Source organism: Pseudophryne corroboree, chromosome 1 (assembly GCF_028390025.1).
Source record: "Pseudophryne corroboree isolate aPseCor3 chromosome 1, aPseCor3.hap2, whole genome shotgun sequence".
NCBI classification, from domain to species: Eukaryota; Metazoa; Chordata; class Amphibia; order Anura; family Myobatrachidae; genus Pseudophryne; species Pseudophryne corroboree.
The window spans coordinates 47,042,312-47,051,994 of record NC_086444.1 but is presented as its reverse complement, the minus strand read 5'-3'; positions in this window follow the sequence as shown (position 1 = coordinate 47,051,994).

Here is a 9,683-nt window from a genome sequence, read left to right as displayed (position 1 = left end):
TGCCCTCCTTGCCACCATTTTCATGCCCAAATGCTTGTTGGTCAAGGAAAACTGCAGGTGAGTGATATGTAAGTGACCACCCTGTGTGAGTCTCAAGTGTCAAATCTGTTGACCAACGCTGTTTAACCCTTGCACAGCTACAGCTTCTTATTCAAAATGATGAAATCTGGTGTCTGTGCCCGCGTTACCACCATTTTCATGCCCAAATGCTTGTTGGTCAAGACAAACTGCAAGTGGGTGATATGTAAGTGACCACCCTGTGTGAGTCTCAAGTGTCAAATCTGTTGACCAACGCTGTTTAACCCTTGCACAGCTACAGCTTCTTATTCAAAATGATGAAATCTGGTGTCTGTGCCCGCCTTGCCACCATTTTCATGCTCAAATGCTTGTTGGTCAATGCAAGTTGCAGGTGGGTGATATGTAAGTGACCACCCTGTGTGAGTTTCAGATGTCAAATCTGTTGACCAATGCTGTTTAACCCTTGCACAGCTACAGCTTCTTATTCAAAATGATGAAATCTGGTGTCTGTGCCCACTTTACCACCATTTTCATGCCCAAATGCTTGTTGGTCAAGACAAACTGCAAGTGGGTGATATGTAAGTGACCACCCTGTGTGAGTCTCAAGTGTCAAATCTGTTGACCAACGCTGTTTAACCCTTGCACAGCTACAGCTTCTTATTCAAAATGATGAAATCTGGTGTCTGTGCCCGCCTTGCCACCATTTTCATGCCCAAATGCTTGTTGGTCAAGACAAACTGCAAGTGGGTGATATGTAAGTGACCACCCTGTGTGAGTTTCAAGTGTCAAATCTTTTGACCAACGCTGTTTAACCCTTGCACAGCTACAGCTTCTTATTCAAAATGATGAAATCTGGTGTCTGTGTCCGCTTTACCACCATTTTCATGCCCAAATGCTTGTTGGTCAAGACAAACTGCAAGTGGGTGATATGTAAGTGACCACCCTGTGTGAGTTTCAAGTGTCAAATCTTTTGACCAACGCTGTTTAACCCTTGCACAGCTACAGCTTCTTATTCAAAATGATGAAATCTGGTGTCTGTGCCCTCCTTGCCACCATTTTCATGCCCAAATGCTTGTTGGTCAAGGAAAATTGCAGGTGAGTGATATGTAAGTGACCACCCTGTGTGAGTTTCAAGTGTCAAATCTGTTGACCAACGCTGTTTAACCCTTGCACAGCTACAGCTTCTTATTCAAAATGATGAAATCTGGTGTCTGTGCCCGCTTTACCACCATTTTCATGGCCAAATGCTTGTTGGTCAAGACAAACTGCAAGTGGGTGATATGTAAGTGACCACCCTGTGTGAGTGTCAAGTGTCAAATCTGTTGACCAACGCTGTTTAACCCTTGCACAGCTACAGCTTCTTATTCAAAATGATGAAATCTGGTGTCTGTGCCCGCTTTACCACCATTTTCATGCCCAAATGCTTGTTGGTCAAGGAAAATTGCAGGTGGGTGATATGTAAGTGACCACCCTGTGTGAGTTTCAAGTGTCAAATCTGTTGACCAACGCTGTTTAACCCTTGCGCAGCTACAGCTTCTTATTCAAAATGATGAAATCTGGTGTCTGTGCCCGCCTTGCCACCATTTTCATGCCCAAATGCTTGTTGGTCAAGGAAAATTGCAGGTGGGTGATATGTAAGTGACCACCCTGTGTGAGTTTCAAGTGTCAAATCTTTTACCAACGCTGTTTAACCATTGCACAACTACAACTTCTTATTCAAAATGATGAAATCTGGTGTCTGTGCCCGCTTTACCACCATTTTCATGGCCAAATGCTTGTTGGTCAAGACAAACTGCAAGTGGGTGATATGTAAGTGACCACCCTGTGTGAGTTTCAAGTGTCAAATCTTTTGACCAACGCTGTTTAACCCTTGCACAGCTACAGCTTCTTATTCAAAATGATGAAATCTGGTGTCTGTGCCCGCTTTACCACCATTTTCATGCCCAAATGCTTGTTGTTCAAGGAAAATTGCAGGTGGGTGATATGTAAGTGACCACCCTGTGTGAGTTTCAAGTGTCAAATCTGTTGACCAACGCTGTTTAACCCTTGCACAGCTACAGCTTCTTATTCAAAATGATGAAATCTGGTGTCTGTGCCCGCTTTACCACCATTTTCATGCCCAAATGCTTGTTGTTCAAGGAAAATTGCAGGTGGGTGATATGTAAGTGACCACCCTGTGTGAGTTTCAAGTGTCAAATCTGTTGACCAACGCTGTTTAACCCTTGCACAGCTACAGCTTCTTATTCAAAATGATGAAATCTGGTGTCTGTGCCCGCCTTGCCACCATTTTCATGCCCAAATGCTTGTTGGTCAAGGCAAATTGCAAGGGGGTGATATGTAAGTGATCACCCTGTGTGAGCTTCAAGTGTCAAATCTTTTGACCAACGCTGTTTAACCATTGCACAACTACAACTTCTTATTCAAAATGATGAAATCTGGTGTCTGTGCCCGCTTTACCACCATTTTCATGGCCAAATGCTTGTTGGTCAAGACAAACTGCAAGTGGGTGATATGTAAGTGACCACCCTGTGTGAGTTTCAAGTGTCAAATCTGTTGACCAACGCTGTTTAACCCTTGCACAGCTACAGCTTCTTATTCAAAATGATGAAATCTGGTGTCTGTGCCCGCCTTGCCACCATTTTCATGCCCAAATGCTTGTTGGTCAAGGAAAATTGCAGGTGGGTGATATGTAAGTGACCACCCTGTGTGAGTTTCAAGTGTCAAATCTTTTACCAACGCTGTTTAACCATTGCACAACTACAACTTCTTATTCAAAATGATGAAATCTGGTGTCTGTGCCCGCTTTACCACCATTTTCATGGCCAAATGCTTGTTGGTCAAGACAAACTGCAAGTGGGTGATACGTAAGTGACCACCCTGTGTGAGTTTCAAGTGTCAAATCTTTTGACCAACGCTGTTTAACCCTTGCACAGCTACAGCTTCTTATTCAAAATGATGAAATCTGGTGTCTGTGCCCGCTTTACCACCATTTTCATGCCCAAATGCTTGTTGTTCAAGGAAAATTGCAGGTGGGTGATATGTAAGTGACCACCCTGTGTGAGTTTCAAGTGTCAAATCTGTTGACCAACGCTGTTTAACCCTTGCACAGCTACAGCTTCTTATTCAAAATGATGAAATCTGGTGTCTGTGCCCGCTTTACCACCATTTTCATGCCCAAATGCTTGTTGGTCAAGGAAAATTGCAGGTGGGTGATATGTAAGTGACCACCCTGTGTGAGTTTCAAGTGTCAAATCTTTTGACCAACGCTGTTTAACCCTTGCACAGCTACAGCTTCTTATTCAAAATGATGAAATCTGGTGTCTGTGCCCTCCTTGCCACCATTTTCATGCCCAAATGCTTGTTGGTCAAGGAAAATTGCAGGTGAGTGATATGTAAGTGACCACCCTGTGTGAGTTTCAAGTGTCAAATCTGTTGGCCAACGCTGTTTAACCCTTGCACAGTTACAGCTTCTTATTCAAAATGATGAAAACTGGTGTCTGTGCCCGCCTTGCCACCATTTTCATGCCCAAATGCTTGTTGGTCAATGCAAATTGCAGGTGGGTGATATGTAAGTGATCACCCTGTGTGAGTTTCAAGTGTCAAATCTGTTGACCAACGCTGTTTAACCCTTGCACAGCTACAGCTTCTTATTCAAAATGATGAAAACTGGTGTCTGTGCCCGCCTTGCCACCATTTTCATGCCCAAATGCTTGTTGGTCAAGGAAAATTGCAGGTGGGTGATATGTAAGTGACCACCCTGTGTGAGTTTCAAGTGTCAAATTTTTTGACCAACGCTGTTTAACCCTTGCACAACTACAGCTTCTTATTCAAAATGATGAAATCTGGTGTCTGTGCCCGCTTTACCACCATTTTCATGCCCAAATGCTTGTTGGTCAAGACAAACTGCAAGTGGGTGATATGTAAGTGACCACCCTGTGTGAGTTTCAAGTGTCAAATCTGTTGACCAACGCTGTTTAACCCTTGCACAGCTACAGCTTCTTATTCAAAATGATGAAATCTGGTGTCTGTGCCCGCTTTACCACCATTTTCATGCCCAAATGCTTGTTGGTCAAGACAAACTGCAAGTGGGTGATATGTAAGTGACCACCCTGTGTGAGTCTCAAGTGTCAAATCTGTTGACCAACGCTGTTTAACCCTTGCACAGCTACAGCTTCTTATTCAAAATGATGAAAACTGGTGTCTGTGCCCGCCTTGCCACCATTTTCATGCCCAAATGCTTGTTGGTCAATGCAAATTGCAGGTGGGTGATATGTAAGTGATCACCCTGTGTGAGTTTCAAGTGTCAAATCTGTTGACCAACGCTGTTTAACCCTTGCACAGCTACAGCTTCTTATTCAAAATGATGAAAACTGGTGTCTGTGCCCGCCTTGCCACCATTTTCATGCCCAAATGCTTGTTGGTCAAGGAAAATTGCAGGTGGGTGATATGTAAGTGACCACCCTGTGTGAGTTTCAAGTGTCAAATTTTTTGACCAACGCTGTTTAACCCTTGCACAACTACAGCTTCTTATTCAAAATGATGAAATCTGGTGTCTGTGCCCGCTTTACCACCATTTTCATGCCCAAATGCTTGTTGGTCAAGACAAACTGCAAGTGGGTGATATGTAAGTGACCACCCTGTGTGAGTCTCAAGTGTCAAATCTGTTGACCAACGCTGTTTAACCCTTGCACAGCTACAGCTTCTTATTCAAAATGATGAAATCTGGTGTCTGTGCCCGCGTTACCACCATTTTCATGCCCAAATGCTTGTTGGTCAAGACAAACTGCAAGTGGGTGATATGTAAGTGACCACCCTGTGTGAGTCTCAAGTGTCAAATCTGTTGACCAACGCTGTTTAACCCTTGCACAGCTACAGCTTCTTATTCAAAATGATGAAATCTGGTGTCTGTGCCCGCCTTGCCACCATTTTCATGCTCAAATGCTTGTTGGTCAATGCAAGTTGCAGGTGGGTGATATGTAAGTGACCACCCTGTGTGAGTTTCAAGTGTCAAATCTTTTGACCAACGCTGTTTAACCCTTGCACAGCTACAGCTTCTTATTCAAAATGATGAAATCTGGTGTCTGTGTCCGCTTTACCACCATTTTCATGCCCAAATGCTTGTTGGTCAAGACAAACTGCAAGTGGGTGATATGTAAGTGACCACCCTGTGTGAGTTTCAAGTGTCAAATTTTTTGACCAACGCTGTTTAACCCTTGCACAGCTACAGCTTCTTATTCAAAATGATGAAATCTGGTGTCTGTGCCCTCCTTGCCACCATTTTCATGCCCAAATGCTTTTGGTCAAGGAAAATTGCACGTGAGTGATATGTAAGTGACCACCCTGTGTGAGTTTCAAGTGTCAAATCTGTTGACCAACGCTGTTTAACCCTTGCACAACTACAGCTTCTTATTCAAAATGATGAAATCTGGTGTCTGTGCCCGCTTTACCACCATTTTCATGGCCAAATGCTTGTTGGTCAAGACAAACTGCAAGTGGGTGATATGTAAGTGACCACCCTGTGTGAGTCTCAAGTGTCAAATCTGTTGACCAACGCTGTTTAACCCTTGCACAGCTACAGCTTCTTATTCAAAATGATGAAATCTGGTGTCTGTGTCCGCTTTACCACCATTTTCATGCCCAAATGCTTGTTGGTCAAGACAAACTGCAAGTGGGTGATATGTAAGTGACCACCCTGTGTGAGTTTCAAGTGCCAAATTTTTTGACCAACGCTGTTTAACCCTTGCACAGCTACAGCTTCTTATTCAAAATGATGAAATCTGGTGTCTGTGCCCTCCTTGCCACCATTTTCATGCCCAAATGCTTTTGGTCAAGGAAAATTGCAGGTGAGTGATATGTAAGTGACCACCCTGTGTGAGTTTCAAGTGTCAAATCTGTTGACCAATGCTGTTTAACCCTTGCACAACTACAGCTTCTTATTCAAAATGATGAAATCTGGTGTCTGTGCCCGCTTTACCACCATTTTCATGGCCAAATGCTTGTTGGTCAAGACAAACTGCAAGTGGGTGATATGTAAGTGACCACCCTGTGTGAGTGTCAAGTGTCAAATCTGTTGACCAACGCTGTTTAACCCTTGCACAGCTACAGCTTCTTATTCAAAATGATGAAATCTGGTGTCTGTGCCCGCCTTGCCACCATTTTCATGCCCAAATGCTTGTTGGTCAAGGAAAATTGCAGGTGGGTGATATGTAAGTGACCACCCTGTGTGAGTTTCAAGTGTCAAATCTTTTACCAACGCTGTTTAACCATTGCACAACTACAACTTCTTATTCAAAATGATGAAATCTGGTGTCTGTGCCCGCTTTACCACCATTTTCATGGCCAAATGCTTGTTGAACAAGACAAACTGCAAGTGGGTGATATGTAAGTGTCCACCCTGTGTGAGTTTCAAGTGTCAAATCTTTTGACCAACGCTGTTTAACCCTTGCACAGCTACAGCTTCTTATTCAAAATGATGAAATCTGGTGTCTGTGCCCGCCTTGCCACCATTTTCATGCTCAAATGCTTGTTGGTCAATGCAAGTTGCAGGTGGGTGATATGTAAGTGACCACCCTGTGTGAGTTTCAGATGTCAAATCTGTTGACCAATGCTGTTTAACCCTTGCACAGCTACAGCTTCTTATTCAAAATGATGAAATCTGGTGTCTGTGCCCGCTTTACCACCATTTTCATGCCCAAATGCTTGTTGGTCAAGACAAACTGCAAGTGGGTGATATGTAAGTGACCACCCTGTGTGAGTCTCAAGTGTCAAATCTGTTGACCAACGCTGTTTAACCCTTGCACAGCTACAGCTTCTTATTCAAAATGATGAAATCTGGTGTCTGTGCCCGCCTTGCCACCATTTTCATGCCCAAATGCTTGTTGGTCAAGACAAACTGCAAGTGGGTGATATGTAAGTGACCACCCTGTGTGAGTTTCAAGTGTCAAATCTTTTGACCAACGCTGTTTAACCCTTGCACAGCTACAGCTTCTTATTCAAAATGATGAAATCTGGTGTCTGTGTCCGCTTTACCACCATTTTCATGCCCAAATGCTTGTTGGTCAAGACAAACTGCAAGTGGGTGATATGTAAGTGACCACCCTGTGTGAGTTTCAAGTGTCAAATCTTTTGACCAACGCTGTTTAACCCTTGCACAGCTACAGCTTCTTATTCAAAATAATGAAATCTGGTGTCTGTGCCCTCCTTGCCACCATTTTCATGCCCAAATGCTTGTTGGTCAAGGAAAATTGCAGGTGAGTGATATGTAAGTGACCACCCTGTGTGAGTGTCAAGTGTCAAATCTGTTGACCAACGCTGTTTAACCCTTGCACAGCTACAGCTTCTTATTCAAAATGATGAAATCTGGTGTCTGTGCCCGCTTTACCACCATTTTCATGGCCAAATACTTGTTGGTCAAGACAAACTGCAAGTGGGTGATATGTAAGTGACCACCCTGTGTGAGTGTCAAGTGTCAAATCTGTTGACCAACGCTGTTTAACCCTTGCACAGCTACAGCTTCTTATTCAAAATGATGAAATCTGGTGTCTGTGCCCGCTTTACCACCATTTTCATGCCCAAATGCTTGTTGGTCAAGGAAAATTGCAGGTGGGTGATATGTAAGTGACCACCCTGTGTGAGTTTCAAGTGTCAAATCTGTTGACCAACGCTGTTTAACCCTTGCGCAGCTACAGCTTCTTATTCAAAATGATGAAATCTGGTGTCTGTGCCCGCCTTGCCACCATTTTCATGCCCAAATGCTTGTTGGTCAAGGAAAATTGCAGGTGGGTGATATGTAAGTGACCACCCTGTGTGAGTTTCAAGTGTCAAATCTTTTACCAACGCTGTTTAACCATTGCACAACTACAACTTCTTATTCAAAATGATGAAATCTGGTGTCTGTGCCCGCTTTACCACCATTTTCATGGCCAAATGCTTGTTGGTCAAGACAAACTGCAAGTGGGTGATATGTAAGTGACCACCCTGTGTGAGTTTCAAGTGTCAAATCTTTTGACCAACGCTGTTTAACCCTTGCACAGCTACAGCTTCTTATTCAAAATGATGAAATCTGGTGTCTGTGCCCGCTTTACCACCATTTTCATGCCCAAATGCTTGTTGTTCAAGGAAAATTGCAGGTGGGTGATATGTAAGTGACCACCCTGTGTGAGTTTCAAGTGTCAAATCTGTTGACCAACGCTGTTTAACCCTTGCACAGCTACAGCTTCTTATTCAAAATGATGAAATCTGGTGTCTGTGCCCGCTTTACCACCATTTTCATGCCCAAATGCTTGTTGTTCAAGGAAAATTGCAGGTGGGTGATATGTAAGTGACCACCCTGTGTGAGTTTCAAGTGTCAAATCTGTTGACCAACGCTGTTTAACCCTTGCACAGCTACAGCTTCTTATTCAAAATGATGAAATCTGGTGTCTGTGCCCGCCTTGCCACCATTTTCATGCCCAAATGCTTGTTGGTCAAGGCAAATTGCAAGGGGGTGATATGTAAGTGATCACCCTGTGTGAGCTTCAAGTGTCAAATCTTTTGACCAACGCTGTTTAACCATTGCACAACTACAACTTCTTATTCAAAATGATGAAATCTGGTGTCTGTGCCCGCTTTACCACCATTTTCATGGCCAAATGCTTGTTGGTCAAGACAAACTGCAAGTGGGTGATATGTAAGTGACCACCCTGTGTGAGTTTCAAGTGTCAAATCTGTTGACCAACGCTGTTTAACCCTTGCACAGCTACAGCTTCTTATTCAAAATGATGAAATCTGGTGTCTGTGCCCGCCTTGCCACCATTTTCATGCCCAAATGCTTGTTGGTCAAGGAAAATTGCAGGTGGGTGATATGTAAGTGACCACCCTGTGTGAGTTTCAAGTGTCAAATCTTTTACCAACGCTGTTTAACCATTGCACAACTACAACTTCTTATTCAAAATGATGAAATCTGGTGTCTGTGCCCGCTTTACCACCATTTTCATGGCCAAATGCTTGTTGGTCAAGACAAACTGCAAGTGGGTGATATGTAAGTGACCACCCTGTGTGAGTTTCAAGTGTCAAATCTTTTGACCAACGCTGTTTAACCCTTGCACAGCTACAGCTTCTTATTCAAAATGATGAAATCTGGTGTCTGTGCCCGCTTTACCACCATTTTCATGCCCAAATGCTTGTTTTTCAAGGAAAATTGCAGGTGGGTGATATGTAAGTGACCACCCTGTGTGAGTTTCAAGTGTCAAATCTGTTGACCAACGCTGTTTAACCCTTGCACAGCTACAGCTTCTTATTCAAAATGATGAAATCTGGTGTCTGTGCCCGCTTTACCACCATTTTCATGCCCAAATGCTTGTTGGTCAAGGAAAATTGCAGGTGGGTGATATGTAAGTGACCACCCTGTGTGAGTTTCAAGTGTCAAATCTGTTGACCAACGCTGTTTAACCCTTGCACAGCTACAGCTTCTTATTCAAAATGATGAAATCTGGTGTCTGTGCCCGCCTTGCCACCATTTTCATGCCCAAATGCTTGTTGGTCAAGGCAAATTGCAAGGGGGTGATATGTAAGTGATCACCCTGTGTGAGCTTCAAGTGTCAAATCTTTTGACCAACGCTGTTTAACCATTGCACAACTACAACTTCTTATTCAAAATGATGAAATCTGGTGTCTGTGCCCGCTTT